The sequence below is a fragment of the Dama dama genome, chromosome 21 (genome assembly GCF_033118175.1).
Source record: "Dama dama isolate Ldn47 chromosome 21, ASM3311817v1, whole genome shotgun sequence".
Classification (NCBI taxonomy): Eukaryota; Metazoa; Chordata; class Mammalia; order Artiodactyla; family Cervidae; genus Dama; species Dama dama.
The window spans coordinates 41,436,532-41,458,167 of NC_083701.1; the positions used below are offsets into that span (position 1 = coordinate 41,436,532).

A 21,636-nucleotide genomic window follows, 5' to 3' on the forward strand; every position below is an offset into this window, starting at 1 on the left:
TTCAGTAATCATAATTATCTTCAGAGTAAAGTTGAAATTTGGTAAGGTCCTTTATTAGGCAGCCTCTCTTTACCTCCCAAACTGTTCCTTAGTGTCTTTTCTCTCTCAGCTAAAGACCTTACAGAATTCAAAATATGTCATACACTTCCATGTCTGGCTCCCTTTTCTCACACTGCCCTTTTGACAAGAAATATCTTGATCAACACAGATTGTTTCTTTCTTTTTTGTTCCCTCCCTCCTTTCCTCCCTCCCTACCTCCTTTCTCCCTTCCTTCCTTCTGTTTCTTTTAAAAATTTCTGCCAAATTGAGAGGAATTGGAAAGGTATATGACTTGTACCAGGTAAGGAAGTTGGGAGCAGAAGTGACCTGTGTTCAAGGCAGAGAAGAGGTTCCATGTGATTCTTTTCCCTCTTCTCACACTTCTTCATTAGCCAAGAAGGACATGGTTTCAAATGAAGCAGCAGTAAATTGGTGGACCTTCCTCAGGCTAGATTCCTATATGATGGTGTGAAACAGAGTTCCCCTCCAATCTGTGATAAACTTGTCCGAAGAATGAGAAATCAATTTTCTTGTGCTAAGTGCCAGAGATTTGGGGCTTAATAAAGTACCACATCATAACCTAGTATTTATTTAGTTCTTCTTTGGTAAAATTCCTCTCCATGTCCATTGCCTATTTAGTCTATTCACATTGATTTATAAGACATCTTTATATGTTATACATTAACATAGACATCGACCTTTATATGTCATGTGTGCTGAAATAATTTTCCAGGTTATTAATTACCTTTTGACTTTATGATGTATTTTCATGTTCCAAAGCTTTAAAATAACATGTAATCTACAAATCTTTGAAAACAAATTTCCCCATTTTAAGATAAGAAAAGCTATCTGAAATTTGATAGGTTGATTTTCTCCAGTTTTATTTATTTTTAATTGAGATATAATTGACATATGATAGTATATTAGTTTTAGGTGAACTGATTTGTAAAGTAATTATCACAATAAATTTAGCTAATGCTTATCACCACATGTAGTTTCAAATTGTTTCCTTGTGGTGAGAATTTTTTTTTAATTGAAGGATGGTTGATTTGTAATATTGTGTTAGTTTTAGGTGTACAGCAAAGTGATTCTTTATATATATATATATATGTATATATATATACATACATACTGTTTATATTATTTTTCAGATTCCTTTCCATCACAGGTTATTACAAGATATCAGATGTAGTTCCCTATGCTATGCAGTGGATATTTGTTGTTTATTTATTTTGTATATAGTAGTGTGTATCTGTTAAGTTTCAGACTCCTAATTTATTCCTCTCATACTTTTCCCCTTTGGTAACCATAAATTTGTTTTCCATGTCTGTGAGTCTCTTTCTGCATTGTAAATAAGTCCCTCTGTATCACTTTTTTAGATTCCACATGTAAGTGATATCATGTGATATATTTGTCTTTCTCTGTCTGACTTACTTCACTTTGTGTGATAATCTCTAGGCACATCCATGGTGCTGCAAGTGGCATTATTTCACTTTCTTTTATGGCTGAGTAATATTCCATTGTATATGACATCTTCTTTATTCATCTGCTGATGGACACTTAGGTTGCTTCCATGTCTTGGCTAATGTAAATAGAACCAAAATAAACATTGGAATGTGTGTATTTTTTTGAATTTTAGTTTTCATCTCTTAAAGAGAACTTTTAAGATCTACTCTCTTGGAAACCTTTGAGTATACAAAACAGTACTGTTAGTCTGTTTTTCTATAGTCACCAAGCTGTACGTTACATCCCCAGGAATTACTTATTTTATAAATGAAAGTTTGTACCTTCTGACCGTCTTTACCCATTTCTCTGGTTTACTTCTTTCCTATTTTTAAAACATGAATTTTATCATTTACTGTGATTTATTTTGATGCACAGCATTGGGTAGGCGTATAGCTTTGAATAAATAACAACCATCTTAAAACTTACTTCTTTCTTTTTTCTGAATCAAAAAGACAATTTAGTGGTGTGCTTTTGAAGTATTTCGTAAACAACATCCTCATGACATCAAATGCCCATTCAGCACATTCAGGATGACTTGGCCCTTTAGCACTTCGCTGAAGGCCTGTCCTCTGCAGGGGTGCAGAGCACATCAGAGGATGGGCAGGAAGCAGAGATGTTTCCAGTCATGAGGGCAAATGCCTGATTCAGTGATGCAAGCACTCTGGAACTAGAACAGGAAGCAGCTCTCTCCCTTGGTGCTTCTGTAGTGAGCGCTTGATTTTTTCACTTACTGATTCAGCCTTTTACACCATAGTAAAATATAAATTGAGCACTGGAAAGCATTTTGCCAGACTAAGGGGATACACCCTTTTTTTTTTTTTTTCTCGGTTGTATAAGTGAAGCAGTCTGGTAATTTACAATCCTGGGGACTTTCACTATGCTTAGAGATAAGCACAGTATAGATAGTGAAAAAGTTATCTATTTTTTTTTCAGCTGCATGTCACATGTTCTAAGATTTAGACTAGGATGGAGTAATACTCAGTTCTCTAACCAAGTACATGTAGATGTTCCTCCCTTAACACAAAGATCTGATAGGGCCCATGAGATCTAGAAGAGCTTACAAGATTGAGACTCTACAAATTGTAATCAGAAATGTGTCTTAGTGATGGTGGTAGGATAAACGTGGTATGTGTGTGTGTGTGTGTGTGTGTGTGTGTGTGTGTGTGTGTGTGAAAGAGAGAGAGAACCTAACCAGATGTAGCCAAGCCAGAGGCAAGTTTTTTCCTGGTTGGTCTACAGTCTTTTGCTTTAGTAGTTGGCTTTCATATTTCATGAGATGAATTCCCCATCATGTCTTAGCCTGACACATTGCAAAGACTTTTTGGTGGCTCTGGTCTACAATGGTTCTAGGAACAGAGGAAGGCAAACCTTTTTAGTACCGCCGACACAGAGAGCTCAAGATAGCAGCCACATTACTAGTTTTCTGCATTTGTAGAAACATCAGGTCCCACAGTGTCACATTAAAATACTCCTGTCCATTATAATTCCCCAGGAAATTGCAATTTGAACTCTCCATAGAGCTGATATTTTGGTAGCCTTTCCCTTCTCCAGGGAATCTTCCCAACCCAGGGATCAAACTCAGGTCTCCCGCATTGTGGGCAGATTCTTAACCAGCTGAGCCACAAGGGAAGCCCAGGAATACTGGAGTGGGTAGCCTATCCCTTCTCCAGTGGATCTTCCTGACCCAGGAATCAAACCGGGGTCTCCTGCGTTGCAGGCAAATTCTTTACCAACTGAGGTATCGGGGAAGCCCAGGTTTAATATTAGAAAGGACTCAAAAAATATTGGCATTTGTTTTATGTTGCTTGATTATTTAGTCGCTCAGTCATGGACAACTCTTTTGTGTCTCCATGAACTATAGCCTGCCAGACTCCTCTGTCAACAGGGTTTCCCAGGCAAGGATACTGGAGTGGATTGCCATTTCCTTCCTCATGGGATCTTCCCAACCAAGGGATTGAACTCGCTTCTCCTGCTTGGCAGGTTGATTTTTCACTACTGAGTCACCTGGGAAGCCCCCTTTTGTTTTGTAGTTGTTTTTTTTGCAATCTCTTGCATTTTAACAGGTGGAAAAGGTGAAAACAAAACTAAACATATGCATCAGTGATGTTCTTGTGCAGTTAACACAGGTCTTCCATATCTTGGCAGATCACATTTCTATGCTTCTCAAGATACAGATCAATTGTTTTAATAAAGTGGTCTGACTTCTCCAGTTTGATGTGTCCGAAGGCAGGATTGTGTATTCCATGAATCAGAAAGGATTATCATCCTTTATCACAAACTGATAACTTGTTTTAACATAAAAATTTAGTTGCAACATGTCTCCCCACAGTCAGCAGATGGTCTAAATACTTCCACTGTTATGTGGTAAGTCAACTTGGGGCAATTTACACTTGCTACCTCCAATTGCATCACCAGGCAAGTTATCTGTACCAGGGGTCACAGAGCAGATGGGCTGACAGACTGAATTATAATACCTTGAGCTACATGTTTTATTAATTTAATTAAATTAATTTAAATTTAAATTTAAATAAATATACCATGACAATCAAAAGGAAGGAAAGGAGTCAGTTAACAATCTGAGAATATGGGGCAATCAGGATGGAAATATCACAGCTCCTGAATCCTGAGATATTACAAACCAAACTTGGGTTTCAGATATTTGGAAATATCAAATTGATTATATCAGCCTTAAATTAGGTATCAATTTTTTTTTTGAAAAACATTTTTCCAATTGTAAGAGCAGAAAGACCTATGGGATAAAGCTTTATGTAAACAGTAAATAAAATGCCAAGCAAATGTAAAATGTTATTTTTTTATATGTTAGTAACAGAGTATTCTGACAGCATAAATCCTTCTTGTAAATTCCATCCTGGTAATGAGCTACTCAGTTAGATTCATTCATTCACCCATTTAATTGTTTATTGATTTGCTGTTAGTCACTCAGTCATGTCCAACTCTTTGTGACCCTATGGAATGTAGCCACCAGGCTCTTCAGTCCATGGGATTTTCTAGGGGAGAATGCTGGAGTAGGTTGCCATTTCCTTCTCTAGGGGAACTTCCCAACCCAGGGATCGAATTAGGTCTCCCACACTGAAGCAGACTGTTTACCACCTGAGCCATCAGGGAAGTTTATTGGTTTACTAAGCATCAGAAGTAGTTCTGACTATGTGTCTGGTGTAGTTCTGAACAGTAGGGAAAAAGTAATAGGGATAAAGCAATAAGCAAAACAGTATATATCCTGCCCTTACTGAACTTCCATTCTGGAAAGGGGGAATAGACAATAAAATATAATAAATAATTTAAAAAGTTGCATGGGGATGGTAAGAACACTCTAAGCACAATGAAAATGATAAAGAAAATAGAGTTAGGGAATATCTAAAGAATTAGGGGTTGCAATGAGGGTAGATCTTATTCTGAGCAGGCTGAGTCCTATTTGGGGGGGACAGTGTGAGAACATTTTTGTGTTAAGATCAGATTCTAGAGTTAATCTGAAGGTAGAGTTATCAGGATTTGTTAACAGGTTATATTTGTCTGTTGTGAGAATAGCAAGTGCAAAGGCCCTGAAGTGACAGTGTTCTTCATTTCTTCCAGGAACACCATGAACCCATTGTAGTGAAGCAGAAGGAGCAAGGTGAAGCAATGAGGAGGTCAGAGAGGCAATGATGGAACCAGAGGTATAGAGCTTTGTAGGCAATATTAAGAACCTAGCTTTTGCTGATATGACTTACGTTTTAAAACAGTTCTCTGCTGTCTTATTGAAAAACAGACTGAAATGGGTTAAGATGAAAGCAGAAGAACCAGTTTGGAAGATGTTGTAACAATCCAGGTGCAAGAAGTTAGTGATAGTCCAGGGTGACAATAGTGAGAATGTTAGGGAGAGGTTAGGTCCTATATGTAATCTGAAGGTTGAGTCATCAAAATTTGTTAACAAATTGGATGTAGGGTGTGAAACAAAGAGAAGAATCAAGATAAACCTAAAGATTTTGATATGAGTACCCGAATAAGTGGTAATTCCATTCTAAGATGGGAAGAAGGAGCAGCACTTAGAAAAGAAGAAAGACTCTATTTTGGATATGCTAATCTAAATTGTAAAGGTCACTTTAGAACTTTAGACTTATGAACACGTAGTTCAGGGGGAAATTGTGAGCTTCAGATACAAATTTGTGTGCTATCCGTGACAGAATAGTACTGAAGTCTGTGAATGAAGATAAAGTCCCCAAGGCAGTGAGGTTAAAGGACTGAGTGTGCGACTCTTACAACGTAAAAGGGCTGGGAGATGAGGAAAGGCTGTGAAGGAAACAGAGCCGGAATAACCACTGAGGGCAGAAGAAAATCAGGAGCAGTTTTTTGTTTGTTTGTTTTTAAGCTTTAGGTGATTTGCAATGTTGTGTATAGTCTCTGATGTACAGCAAAATGATTCAATTACATATATATATATGTATATACATATGTATGTATATTCTTTCCATGATAGTTTATTATAGGATATTAAATATAGTTCCCTGTGCTACACAGTAGGACTTTGTTTATCCACTCTATAAATAATAGTTCACATCTATTAGTCCCAAATTCCCAATCTTACATTGCCCCAAACCCCTCTTTTGGTTACAAGTTTGTCCTCTGTGTCTGTCTGTTTCTGTTTGGTACATAAGTTCATTTGTGTCATATTTTAGATTCCACACATGAGTAATATAATATGGTATTGTCTTTCTCTTTCTTACTTTGCTTAGTATGGTAATCTCTAGGTCCATCCATGTAGCTGCAAAATGGCATTAGTTCTTTCTTTTTTATGGCTGAGTAGTATATCACATCTTCTTGATCCATTCATCTATTGACAGACATTTAGTTTGCTTCCATATCTTGACTATTGTAAGTAGTGATGCTATGAACATCGGAGTGCATGAATGTTTTCAAATTACAATTTTGCCTGGAGATATGCCCAGGAGTGAGAGGTGCCTGATTTATACGGCAACTCTATGTCTAATTTTTTGAGGAAACTCCATTCTGTTCACTGTAGTGGTTGCATCAATTTACAGTCCCATCAACAGTGTACAAAGGTATCTTTTTCAAGAATGTCTTGAAAGTCAAGTAAAGAACTATTATAAATGTTTCTAGTTAATCAAATAAGGTGAAATTTGAGACTTGATCGGGGATTAAGTAACATGAAGGTCAGTGAAGACTCTGCTTTGAATGTGGTTCAGTGGAGTGGAAAAGGTTGGAGGGGAAAAGAACAGAGACTGGATAGCAACACACAAGGAGCAGAACAGTGTGGCATCTGAACAGAGAGATGAGGTCAAGAGAGACGTGTGTGTGTGTGTGTGTGTGTGTGTGTGTGTGTGTTTTAATTTAGTATGGAAGAAATAACAAAGTGCTTGAACACTAATGGAAATGGCGTTGAGTAGGAAATTGATCATGCAGGTAGAAGAGATATTTGAGGAGCTTTAGCCTTTGGTCACCTCATGCAAAGAGTTGACTCATTGGAAAAGACCCTGATGCTGGGAGGGATTGGGGGCAGGAGGAGAAGGGGACGACAGAGGATGAGATGGCTGGATGGCATCACCGACTCAATGGGCATGAGTTTGAGTAAACTCTGGGAGTTGGTGATGGACAGGGAGGCCTGGAGTGCTGTGATTCATGGGGTCGCAAAGAGTCGGACACGACTGAGTGACTGAACAGAACTGAGCCTTGAATAGCTAGGTTGAATGTGAGCTAGTGCCTAACTAAGAGGGCTTCCCTAATAGCTCAGTTGGTAAAGAATCCACCTGCAATGCAGGAGACCCCAATTCAATTCCTGGGTTGGGAACATCCACTGGAGAAGGGAAATGGCAACCTACTCCAGTATTCTGGCCTGGAGAATTTCATGGGCTGTATAGTTCACGGGGTTGCAAAGAGTCACGTGACTGAGTGACTTTCACTCTTACTATGGGCAAATATAGTTGGAGGCTGTGAGGGTGCGTTCTGATGGTTTCAGTCTTTACAGCAAAGAAGGAAGCACAGCTGTAAGCTGAGCGTGATGACAAAAGAGGTGTCTGGGATGTATAAGAAGGGAGACATTGATGAAAGAAGTCGTGTAGAAGAGTGGATTAGATAATCAGAGTGTACAAGTACAGGTGGGTGGGAGATGTCCTCGCCATCATCACAAAGGGTGATTCAGGACGGTAAAGTTGGTCGAAGCTTGATTGACCCCTCACATCCCTCCTCTTCTTCCTCCGCTTCCTGATGAGTTGTTACTGTTCAGACACTCTGTCATGTCTGACTTTGCGATCCAATGGACTACAGCATGCAGGTTTCCCTGTCCTCCACCATCTCCCAGAGTTTGCTCAAACTCATGTCCATTGAGTCAGTGATGCCATCCAACCATCTCCTCCTGCCTTCAATCTTTCCCAGCATCGGTGTCTTTTTCAATGGCTGGCTCTTTGAATCAATAGCGAAGGAAAGTGAAAGTGTTATTTGTTCATTCATGTCTGACTCTTTGCAACCCCATGGACTGAAGCCCACCGGGCTCCTCTGTCCATGGAGTTCTCCAGGCAAGAATACTGGAGTGGGTAGCTGTTCCCTTCTCCAGGGGATCTTCCCCACCCTGGGATCGAACCTGGTCTCCTGAATTACAGGCAGATTTTTTTTTTACCGTCTGCACCACCAGGGAAGCCTCACATCAGTAGAGATATAATTAATCTTCCTTTCCTAGTCTAAACCATACTGTTCACACTTCTGTGACTGACTTATGGTCCTAGGGGCAAATTGTTTGCAACTTGTAACTTTTCCCACTGTTTTATGAATAATTAATATTGACCATATTTGGTTAAGCTAGGATTTAAGACTAGATTTACAAGAAGGACATGTTTCTGAATCAAGTTTGCAGATCAGTATGACCATGTTGTTACTAAGACAATATCTGACCACAAATCCTTTCATTCTATTTAAAGAGTTTCACAAGTGGTCAAGGAGGATATGTATTTTTGTGAATGGATATGTTACCTTTATCTGTTTCTGTTCTTAGATGAGTGGAAAGAAGAGCAAGGGGCAGAGAAGCCACTGGAAGAGGGAACATTTTCTCATTTTTAGATTTTATAAACAGCAGAAAATAAATATCTCATGGCTGTTGCAGAATGATCAGTGTCAAATGAGAAAATACACCTGCAAGAATTTTTGATATAAAGCTAGACTGAATCCTAAATCACCATTGATAAATTTTGTCTCCAAGCTTAAAGTATCAGTGTGAATTGAAAGAAGTGTTTTATCAATGTTCTAAAATGTAATCAAACTCAACAAAGATCATTAATAGCTAAGGCTTTATTCTTAATATAATGTGAGTGAAATGAATAAGAGAAATTAGGCAAAAGAAAAGGAAATATGGACTTGAAACCAGAAGTCTTGGATTTTAATCCTATCTTTGTCATTGACTAGCAATCTGAAACAAACCTTGTAAACTATGAGGCCCCAAATTTCCTATTTGAAAATGAGAACTTGAGTTCGATACTTTCTAAAAGCTCTTCTAGTATTAAAGACAATTCTACAAAGTGAGTCTTTATTAAAGACTCCTTTTAAATGTGTCACCTATTAAAATACAAACGCAGAATTGGTTAATGTATTCTATTTTTCCATTTTTTAAAAAATGTATTTTTATTTTCTTTAACATCAAAAACATTTTGTACTGGGGTCTAGCCAATTAACATGTTGTGATAGTTTCAGGTGAAGAGACTCAGCCATACGTATACATGTATCCATTCTCGCCCAACCCCCTCCCATTTATTTTTAAAGAAAATGGATCTTTATTTTTTCAGTAATAAAACTAATACATGTCTTTTTAAAAAGCAGTACAGAAAACTAACAAAGTTGTAAAATAAAGGCACGGGTAATCCCGTCTCTCACTATTAACATTTGATGTCTGTAAGGCTTTTGAAATCAGTCTTGAATATTCATTGGAAGGACTGATGCTGAAGTTGAAACTACAATACTTTGGCCACCTGATGCAAAGAACTGACTCATTTGAAAGACCCTGATGCTGGGAAATATTGAAGGCAGGAGGAGAAGGGGACATCAGAGGATGAGACGGTTGGATGGCATGGCAGACTCAATCGACATGAGTTTGAATAAGCTTCGGGAGTTGGTGATGGACAGGGAAGCCTGGTGTGCTGCAGTCCATGGGGTCACAGAGAGCTGGACACAACTGAGTGACTGAACTGAACTGAACTGAAGGCTTTCAAATAACAATAGCTATTGTGATTGGAACATACTTATTCTCTTTAAAGGAGTTACTAACATAGAAAAGATACTTTTAAAAATATTAATTTTGTAACTGGATACCTTTGTAAAACTTTCTTATTGTAAGTTATTTTCAGTAAATATTTTCTTTTCTTCATGTTCAGTTCAGTCAGTTCAGTCGCTCAGTCATGTCTGACTCTTTGCGACCCCATGAACTGCAGCATGCTAGGCCTCCCTGTCCATCAGCAACTCGTGGAGTCCACCCAAAGCTATGTCCATTGAGTCGGTGATGCCATCCAACTTGTTGTCCCCTTCTCCTCCTGCCCTCAATCTTTCCCAGCATCAGGGTCTTTTCAAGTGAGTCAGCTCTTCGCATCAGGTGGCCAAAGTATTGGAGTTTCAGCTTCAACATCAGTCCTTCCAATGAACACCCAGGACTAATCTCCTTTAGGTTGGACTGGTTGGATCTCCTTGCAGTCCAAGGGACTCTCAAGAGTCTTCTCCAACACCACAGTTCAAAAGCATCAATTCTTCTGTGCTCAGCTTTCTTTATAGTCCAACGCTCACATCCATACACGACTACTGGAAAAGCCATAGCCTTGACTACATGGACTTTCATTGGCAAAGTAATATCTCTGCTTTTTGGTCATAACTTTCCTTCCAAGAGTAAGCGTCTTTTAATTTCATGGCTGCAGTCACCATTTGCAGTGATTTTGGAGCCCAGAAAAATAAAGTCAGGCATTGTTTCTACTGTTTCCCCATCTATTTGTCATGAAGTGATGGGACCAGATGCCATGATCTTAGTTTTCTGAATATTGAGCTTTAAGCCAACTTTTTCACTTTCGTCTTTCACTTTCATCAAGAGGCTCTTTAGTTCTTCTTCACTGTCTGCCATAAGGGTGGTGTCATCTACATATCTGAGGTTATTGATGTTTCTCCCAGCAATCTTGATTCCAGCTTGTGCTTCTTCCAGCCCAGCATTTCTCATGATGTACTCTGCATATAAGTTAAATAAGCAGGGTGACAATATACAGCCTTGACGTACTCCTTTTCCTATTTGGAACCAGTCTGTTGTTCCATGTCCAGTTCTAACTGTTGCTTCCAGACCTGCATACAGATTTCTCAAGAGGCAGGTCAGGTGGTCTGGTGTTCCCATCTCTTTCAGAATTTTCCACAGTTTATTGTGATCCACACAGTCAAAGGCTTTGACATAGTCAATAAAGCAGAAATAGATGTTTTTCTGGAATTCTCTTGCTTTTTCGATGATCCAGCAGATGTTGGCAATTTGGTCTCTGGTTCCTCTGCTTTTTCTAAAACCAGCTTGAACATCTGGAAGTCCACAGTTCACATATTGCTGAAGCCTGGCTTGGAGAATTTTGAGTATTACTTTACTAGCGTGTGAGATGAGTGCAATTGTGCAGTAGTTTGAACATTCTTGGCATTGCCTTTCTTTGGGATTGGAATGAAAACTGACCTTTTTCAGTCCTGTGGCCACTGCTGAGTTTTCCAAATTTTCTGGCATATTGAGTGCAGCACTTTCACAGCATCATCTTTCAGGATTTGAAACAGCTCAACTGGAATTCCACCACCTCCACTAGCTTTGTTCGTATTGATGCTTCCTAAGGCTCACTTGACTTCCCATTCCAGGATGTCTGGCTCTAGGTGAGTGATGACACCATTGTGATTATCTGAGTCATGAAGATCTATTTTGTACTGTTCTTCTGTGTATTCTTGCCACCTCTTCTTAAAATCTTCTGCTTCTGTTAGAATTATTTTTCTCTGAACACAAAACTATTTAACAAATTTTGAGCCTTTACTATGTAAAGGTATTCTTTCAATTGTTTGTATTTCATATTCTTAGAAGGCACTTTTAACAATTCCTTTTTTATATTTAAAACAATATCAGGGTAATGTTGAGAGTAAAAAGTTATGTTAGTTTTTTTGCTGTTGTTGTTCACTCAGTCGTGTCTGACTCTTTGCAACCCCATGGACTGCAGAACACTGGGCTTCCCTGTCCTTCACTATCTTCTGGAGCTTGCTCAAACTCAAGTCTATTGAGTCAGTGATGCCATCCAACCATCTTGTCCTCTGTCATCCCCTTCTCCTCCTGCCTTCTATCTTTCTAAAATCATGTTAAAGATATTTATTTAGAAGTTTAAAAATGTAAAACATTTGTTTAATGATTTGGGTACCTATTATGATTACAGAGTATTTTTTCCTTCATTTATTTATTTATTTTTTTTTTTTTTGAGAGAAATTGTATTAATGAACCTTCTAGTATTAAACCATTTTTAAATTCTGGGAATGAGTATCAGTTGGTCATATAATAGTAGAATTACAATCAGTAATGTTACAAATATTACCATTTTATTAACAATTTTTGCTGTTAATTTTTATCGACATGTGTCTATATTTTTACTGGCTTCCCTGACAGTGCAGTAGGTAAAGAATCTGCTTGCTAAAGCATAGACAAGGGTTCAATCCCTGGCTTAGGAAGATCCACTGGAGGAGGAAATGGCAACCCACTCCAGTATTCTTGCCTGGGAAATCCCATGGACCGAAGAGCCTGATGGGCTACAGTCTAGAGGGTTGCCAACAGTCTGACACGACTGAGCATGCATGTTGTTTGTAGTTATGATTTTGTTATTGCTGTTTTTAATAGATTTTGTTTCAGGGTTAAATTAACTTTACACAAAGTAATGTGAAGCTTTCTTTCTTTGTGCTCATAGAGGTAAACTCTTCCTTGAACTCTGAAAGAATTCTATTGTAACACATTCTTTGTTGTTGGGTAACAGCTTCGTCTCTGCCTTATTTAGCTGTTGACTTATTTTCAGACAACTTGCTTCACTTATTTTCCAGGAAAAGTTTCTTTCAAATAGATTTTCAAACTTATAATCATAGTGTTGAATACTTTATATAAATTTAATACCATCTCTGGGAACTTGAAAAGGAGAGGGATTACTGTAAAAGTTTATATTATTTCCCATGTTTAAAATTCTCTTAAAGCATAGTTCCTCTTTAAAAATTCTTCTCTTTTCTCGATTAATTCTTTTGGCAAAGAGCATACTTCATTTATGTTTTGCATGCAGTGCTTTCTGCCACATTTAAAAAATATTTTCTTGTAAAATAAACCACAAAGCGAAAAAAGAAATTTAGAGATTAATGAATTATTAAAAGCTGAATAATTTTTAAAGCCACTTTATTAAGGTATTGTTGACATATAAAAATCTGTACATAATTAATGTGTACAATTTACTGAGTTTGGGGATAGGTAGGCATCCATGAAACTATCATCACCTTTAAGGCCGTAAACATATGCATGACCTCTCAAAGCTTCTTCCTACTTCCTTTATTATTATTAGTTTATTTATTTATCTCTGATAAGAGTACTTAATGTAAGATCTACTCTCTTAGCAAGGTTTAAGTAAACAATAGGATAGTAGCTATTAGCATTGTGCAATATAGATCCCAATAACTTATTTTACATAACTGAAAAAATTAATAGTCTTATAACCATTACTTAGATCAAAAAATAGAATTTTACTGTCCATTCCAGGAACCCCTTCATTTTCTTGTCTTCTTTTTGCAGTCTTTGAATTTTATTTTTTGTTGAGATATAATTGATGTTTTATATTAGTTTTAGGGACACAAAAAATTGATTTGATATAGTGCATTAATGTACATACTGCAAAATAACTACCATGAATTTAGCTAACATCTGTCACTTCACAGAGTTACATATTTTAAATTCTCGTGATGAGAACTTTTAAGATCTACTCTTAGTAATTTTTAAATATATTGTACAGTATTATTACCTATAATCACCATCCTGTACATTACATTCCAGGACTTATTTTATTTTCCCATCTTACTCATGGCTCTTCTCCTTTCAAATTACCCACTATTCTGACTTTTATAGTTAGCACTTCCTTGCTTTTCTTTATGATTTTATCACCCAATAATTCATATCTACGTTTTAAAACTATATTTTACTTTCAAGTGTTTTTTTTTTTTTTAAATCTACACATTCTCTCTCTTTCCCATTCATTCCCTCATAATAAATACCTTGAATGTCCCGGGGAATTGGACTTGAACAGTTTTTCACAAATCATCGTATTTTTTTACTTATCTTGTGCATTTTCTGTAAGTTGGCAACTGAATTCAGATGCTTGATAAGACTGTTTTGATTTCTGTGGCAAGACTGTGTTCTTTTGTTAGAAAACTTTATTTCTGAATGTTTTGCTTTCTATATGTGATGGGGTAAAAAAGCAGAAAACTTCATTTCTAGTGTGTTGTGTGTGTTCCAGCATGTGTAGATTGGTGGTGGCAGGTTTGGATGGGTTTTGTGTATGTTTTGCATTAAGGGTATGAAGAAGCACTTTTTTTGACATTTGATTGATCACCTGTGTTTACTAGGCAAGTGTTATGGACTTAATGCTTGTATTACCTCAGAATTCATATGTTTAACTCTCAATGTGGTGGTATTTGGAGGTGGGTTTGGGGAAGGTGATTAGGTTTCCATGTGGTCCTGATGGTAGGACTCTCATGAAGCAATTAATGCCCTTAGGAGAAAAGAAAGAGAAAGCATGCATACTAAGGAAAGGTCATATGAGCACAGTGATAAGGTGACCATCCGTGACCAGGAACATTTGTGACACCCACTCTGCCAACACCCCAGTCTTGGATTTCCAGCTTTCAGACTCTGAGAAAATAAATGTGTGTTATTGAAGCTACTCAGTCTATAGTATTTTGTTCCAGCAGCCCAAGAAAACTAAGACAGAGGTAAGAAATCAGCTTGGAGAAAAGTCATATGGCTTAAAGGCTTTTAGTTTGGTGAGGTCACATTTTTTTCACTGTTCTTTTGCATAACCACATTTGCATCTGTAAAAATCATTCACCCTTGCTTCTAGAGTCTCTAGATATGAGAATTCTTTCTCCACTGCCTTGCTGGAGAAATATGTTACTTTTAAGCAAAGTGTCTCTTCAAAGAGACAACTCATTGGAAAAATCCCTGATGCTGGGAAAGATCGAGGGCAGAAGGAGAAGAGGGAGTCAGAGGATGAGATGGGCATCACTGATGCAGTGATCATGAACTTGGGCAAACTCCGGGAGATGGTGAAGGATAGGGAAGCCTCGCGTGCTGCAGTCCATGCAGTCAAAGAGTCGGACACGACTGGGCGACTGAACAACAAAAGAAGAATGTCATCGTTCAATAAATCATGCAACATGCTATGCTAAAGAGTGGCTGTTCATTTTTCTGAATTTGCTTAGCCTTGGAGAGGGGCATTCTATGGTAGAAAGCTGCTTCTTTCAAGGTCTCCTCTGGTTCCAGCCCTGTTCTCCATTTACTTTCTATTAGTGAGAACTGGCAGAATATATAGTTATTTCTCTGGAAACTACATTTTCAGGAAGGGAAGTTGCTCATCAACCTTTGATGCTTTTTCTTCACAGTGATTAAAATTTACTGTATTTGCTGGTAATTCCTGCCAAAAATTTGTGAAACTCTGTCATTGGCAGTATTTACTAGTTTCAGAACGGATAAACACTTTCTTTCTCATATTTTATTTCTTTTTAGTTATCTTCGTCAGTTTCCAAGTAGAGGCCTTTATAAGGGGGCTCCATCAGACACTGTCATTTCTTTCAAATAATAGTGAGTAAAGCGTCTCTAAGGAACTTGATTATTTGAACTATGAGACAGTTAACTCCTTATTGCAGCAGTTCCGAAAGTGTGTTCCTCAGAACCCAGTTCTACATCATGTTAATAGGAGTTACAGGAGGACAGGTTTTCATGATCAAATAAATGTTAATAACACAAGTGAAACAAAGTTAAACATGATTCTTTACTAAGGGACTTTTAGTCCCTTTAACATGTGAAAAGAAAGTTGTGAGCATGTAAGACAGACATAATATATGACGTTTTCCTAGAACTTATTTAAATTCAGTCCTTTTTTTCCCATAAATCATCACAAAGGAAAAACAGATTTGTAGAACAGATTATGTAAAATATTGATATAGCAGCATCATTTCCTAATTGTAGGTGAAGAAGTTAAGAATAAAGGAAGTGTCCTTGGCATCTGAGCCTTGTAAATTGGATCATAAAACACTCTTCATTCTCCCTCCCGCACTTCTCCCTCCTTCCCTCTGTTATGCAGCAAATACTTAAATGCCCCTGATATGCAACACAGAACTGCTTACTTGACTCATGCTTACAATTTTGCTGTGAGTGAAGTAGGAATATTTTAAGGAGAATTTTTATGTGCTATATATATGGAAGTTTTAATATGAAGGAAATATATGTTCATCTCCCAATTTACAGGAATATTGTGAAAACTGAGTGAAGCAATGCATGTAAAATGCTATAAAAATCTGATTGTCCCACAATGAAGTCTATGGACCAGTTCTTTTCAAACGTCCTGTTGTAATTTGTTGTAATGTTGTAATGGGTTGAGCCTCACTGTGAAATATGTTGCTAGTTCTTAATAATATTTCCAAGTTTGTAATATTATGCAGTTTCTTTTTTAAAGACAAAATATACTGTGTTCCAGGTTATACTTAAAATAACATCAGTGTCATTCATTTGATTTATGACATGATTTATTAAGTGAGAGAAAAGGGGAAAGTGTCTAGCCCATCTTTGGGAAATTGCCTTGGGGATGGATTTTCTCTGTCCTTGCTATGTGGCATATGAGGATAACACATAAAGATTGTTAACTGAAGCAGAAGAACCCCGTCCTGGGAATGTGGCCATTCATCATTTTGGTAAATTAAGAACATTCCCAAAATGCATGATGCAGTGGCTTGAAATGTTGCTGAGACATAATCACATGAGGCTGGGTAGTAGACAATGAATCATGCGGTAGTGAGTGAGTTTAAGAGCTCTTGAAAGTAGCATGTTTCAAGAGAAAGTTTAAAGCTTGTGCAAATATTCCTATGAACAACCTGGGATGAAGGCACCTGCTTGGCTACCACAGTTTTGCTGTGAGTGAAGTAGGAATATTTTAAGGAGAATTTGTGCCCAAAATGATCTTAACAGAAACCACATCACTTTGCTATTCTAGATTGTTCTTTTGGGGCTAAAGAATTTCCTAGAGGGGAAGAGTTATAAGCTGACTGTTATAACTAACAGTCAGAGCAGATGAAATAAAAACTTGTTGGAAAATAGATATTGAACACACATGTTCACTGAGGATAAGTCAGCCTTAGCATTTAAACGGAAAGGGCACAGTGTCTTTTCTATATGGTTGCAATGCAGCAGATTTTATGATTAGGGGCAGTCTGGCTCTGTCCTTCTGCTAACCTAAGGGCATCTAACATCAAGAAAAGTTCATTGTGTCTGCATATTGGTGCTGCAGTATGTAAAACTGTGACATGGCACAAACCCCTTTTGGGCAGATTTCACTAGGGCACACCCTCTTGCAGACAGAGCCAGAAACACAGAGCCCTATAGACCTTTACATGCCAGGTCTCCACACTGAATTACCCTTTGTTACACTTGATCTTAGCCAAAAGGCCGAGAAGCGATGAATTACCCTTTATTATCTTGATCGGCACATATTCTTTCAGATACAGTAAAAATATATATATAAAGAGATCTTGTTATTCAAGATTTCTTTTGGTAACCATGTTGCCAACAAAGCACATTTTACCTATATCTACCAAGGGCTACTGATTTTGTAGTTTAACTAGATATCTGAGGAACAAAATATGCCAGTGGGTGCTTTAGAATTCAATGCACGTTGTTCACAGAAACAATCCTCTTCATGATATTCACGAGGAAGACTCACAGACCCTAATTAATACATAATGTATCTGATGTTGTTGTTCATTTGCTAAGTAATGTCTGACTCTTTGTGACCCCTTGGACTGCATGTAGCCCCCAGGCTCCTCTGTCCATGGGATTTCCCAGGCAAGAGTCCTGGAATGGGGTGCCATTTCCTTCTCCAGGGGATCTTCCCAGATCAGGGATCGACCTGACATCTCTGGCATGGACAGGTGGATTCTTCACCACTGAGCCACCAGGAAGGCTTTGCTCTATTAATGGGAATATAAGCTAATTGATGTGAAGGCATAATGTGCATGAGGTTTTACGTTGCAGAATGTTTTCTTACACACGTTATCAATGCTTTTGTGGTAGAGAAGTTAAAGTTATAAGCTGGGATACAAGTATATCCTAAAAGGCATTAGGCCTGCTGAGGTTTAGCTGGAAGCTGCAAAGTGAGTCAGAACCAGGTTTGGGGACACTCACCTTGCTACTGGGGCTGGCTCATGGAAGGCAGTCAGATAGTGATGAATCTTTCCCAGTTCTCACTCTGCAGGTGTGCATACCAGGCTCTGCAGTCCTAAGGGTGGGGCATGGCAAGAGTGATTCATATTGTGGATAGAAAGTTGGAGCCCAGGTGGCATTTGCCTCTCCTAGAGAGTCAAACCTTGGTTCGGGCACAAAAAAGAAGGGCTTGGAAAGAACTGCACAAGGTCCCATGACTCAGGAATAGCCAGAGGTCTAGGAAAGACTTCAAGTCCTAGAGGGAAAGCAAGAGAATTAGGTAGAAGAGCAAGCCAGGCTAGAGAAGGAATCAACATTTCAGGAGACAGTTGGGTTCTGTGAATGGGGGCGATCAAACACCAAGGCTACACCCTGGAAAATGCTTCCTGGCATCACTGTTTACAATCTACAACCCAGAAGTCATGATGGGGCTCCTATAGCAAAGTGTATTGAAGAACAAGACCTAGTCACATTGAAGGGCAGAGTCTATACCTGTGTACATTAGACTCTTTCCAGGATATTTCAGGGTGAAGAAACAAATCACTGGTATACCTGATTCTGCTTACTTTCAGGACTGATCAAGAAACTGAAGTTCCATTTAAGAATTATAGGAGGACTCCCCTGTAGGCTTAGAACCTTGACAGTGTGCAGAGGAGGTTAGTCCAGAAGGGCAGTTGGGTTCCTCCTGTTTCTCCTTGTTTTTATTTCTCTTATCACCACTACTCTTAAGCTTTGCAATCAGTTCTTAGTGAAGGAGAGAAATGGTGATGCCTCCTCAGTAACAAAGTTGGAAAAGCAAAGGAAAGATGGGAAGAAAACCAAGGAGCTGTAACCAAGAGGAAACGAGATGTCCTTTGACTGTTAACACTGGGTTTACAACTTGACTATCTGAGTACTTCTATATGTATTAGTCACCTTAGAACATTATTAGTGGGATCACCCAGTAATCTGGGGGAGTGTTTTCAAAGCTCCTCGAGTGATTATAAGATGCAGCCAGGGTTAAGATCTAGTGACTCTTCTATCCAGAGGGCATTTCGAAGGCATGTAAGAATTATAAATTGGCACAAGAACCTGGATCATAAAACTTTGGGAGAAATCTTTATACATAGACACCAATCCTCTTATTAGTTTGTCACTTAGCTATGACATTTTGGGGGCTTCCTAGGTGGCATCAGTGGTAAAGAACCCGCCTGCCAATGCAGGAGACATAAGAGTCACGGGTTTGATCCTTGGGTTGGGAAGATACCCTGGAGAAGGGAATGGCAACCCAATTCATTATTCTTGCTTGGAGAATTGGACAGACGAGCCTGATGGTCTGCAGCCCATAAGGTTGCACAGAGTCAGACATGACTGAAGTGACTTAGCACACACGCATGACATTTGTATGGATCCTTCTGTAAAGCTTCCCCCAAAGTACAGTCTGTAGGATGCTAGTTCCATGCAGTGTTTATAGGCTGGTGTTGACAGTGGGGAGCACCACACTTTCATACTCTGGTCTTGATACTTCCTATGTCTACTCACTTCATCCACGGTCATATATAGGCAAGTAGGATGTATCCTCCTAGCCTCTTTTTCTCCCTTTTGCTCTCTCTCTCACTCTTTTTTTCAGTTTAATTAAAAAAATGATTTATATTATATATATTTTACTTACTGAACATTTCTTCCTCCCCTTTCCTTCCTTCCTCATCTTCATTCCAATCATATAATATGGAACGTTTTCTAACTCAGTTGATTTTGAATGTGTTTTTCCTCCCTCAGAACATTGCTCTATAAGCATCCTGGGGCATCATACTTGGGAATGTAACAGTATAGTTAGAGGCTGAGAGAAGGATGAAAATGTCCATTTGGAGGGTAGTCCTTGCTACCTGTGGCTGCTTCCTTATAAGTTTGCAACTTTCCATCTTAGGAGTGGTTCTCAGTCTCTCTTTAGCTCAAATTTGTGAATATCTCTTAAGATTCTTCTCATATTGCTCATTTATATTAAATAACTTAGTAGATTTCTCCAGGGGAGGAAGAATCTGGGGTAATATGACCTGGTGAGAAAGATTTCCCTTATTTTCCTTTTGCTGTTTTGCCTTAGAAATGACCTGGGCCACATAAAGTTGGATGTGTAAATAGATATGTTTCAGTTCAGTTCAATCGCTCAGTCATGTCCAACTCTTTGCGACCCCATGCACTGCAGTATGCCAGACTTCCCTGTCCATAACCAACTCCCAGAACTTGCTCAAACTCATGTCCTTTGAGTTGGTGATGCCATCCAACCATCTCATCCTCTGTCATCCCCTTCTCCTCCTGCCTTCAATCTTTCCCAGCATCAGGGTCTTTTCCAATAAGTCAGTTCTTCGCATCAGGTGGCCAAAGTATTGGAGCTTCAGCTTCAGCATCAGTCCTTCCAATGAATATTCAGGACTGATGTCCTTTAGGATTGACTGGTTGAATCTCCTTCCAGTCCAAGAGACTCTCAAGAGTCTTTTCCTACCCCACAGTTCAAAAGCATCAATTCTTCAGCACTCAGCTTTCATTATGGTCCAATTCTCACATCCATATATGACTACTGGAAAAACCATAGCTTTGACTATACTTATGTGAATATATATGAATTCAGGGTGAGGGGCAAATATGCTTTACTCACATAAGAGTGTTTGCTTGATGATTTCTGTAAAAGCTTATTTTTTTTAAAGCTGATCTTATAAACTTGAAAAATAAGTTAATTTTTCTTTATTTGAGAATTTCTCTCTGAAAAAATTTTAGTTCCTTAAGTATAATAATAAAAATTCATTTCAGTCAGGTACAGAAAAGGAGAAGATTGGTGTAATTTGTTCTCTTTATGGTGTCCCTTAAGATGCCACTGGAAAAAATAAGCACCACAAAGAATTTGTTGAAGACTGAGATGATTGGGAAGAGATAGGGTTCTTCATATTCCTGGAAGATCTTCCCACTGTCTCACTTTCATGTTTTACTTCTAGAACACCACATGCCACCGTGTTAAGTGCTACTTATGTCAATATCCAAGAAAATGTATTTGATAAAGAACCTTGACAATGGCAGAAGTTTGGTGCTCCCTATAACTTTAGCAAAAGGGAGTTTTTAGCTGAGCTACCCCTTGATACTACAAGAAGTTAGGGTGCCCTTTCACACTCACTGAAGAAGATCGATAACAGTAATAGTCTTCTGTCCCTGATCAGTGGAAAGGAGAAAGGAGCTAAGGAAAAGCAGATAAACAAATCCTGTTCTTTTATGAGGACTGGTAAAGAAGGAGGGAGAAATAAATCCATCTATCAAATAGACTTTCAAATGATGACTTCATTAGTAAAGCAATTATAATTTTGCTTCTGGCTGAATAGACAGAAAAAAAAATTGGACAAAATAATAAAGTCATAGCGACAATATTTCGGCTATAGCAGTGAAAATGTTATTAGTTTTTGTATTGTTGCCGAGCTGCGTTATTGATATTGAAGCACTTTGGAATTTGGGGTAACGTTTGTGAACCTCAAGATGTATTATTGTTTTTTTCAGTTTCTGTATAGTTTTCAAGAATTTTGGTCATTTGTGGATTGCATGTGTTTAAAGAAATTTGTAATTTGCTTTGTCTTTTCTGCTTGTTTTTATCTGTGATTGTGGCA

General features: G+C 38.2%; 1 long non-coding RNA gene across 3 annotated transcripts in view; it reads left to right on the plus strand.

Moving 5' to 3' along the window:
* Positions 1-21,636, plus strand: part of LOC133042682 (uncharacterized) — a 131,478-nt gene that overhangs the window by 21,216 nt on the left and 88,626 nt on the right. For all 3 annotated transcript variants that reach the window (XR_009689560.1, XR_009689559.1, XR_009689558.1), the window contains exon 2: positions 5,137-5,219. This is a non-coding gene — a long non-coding RNA (uncharacterized LOC133042682). The remainder of the gene's footprint in view (positions 1-5,136; positions 5,220-21,636) is intronic.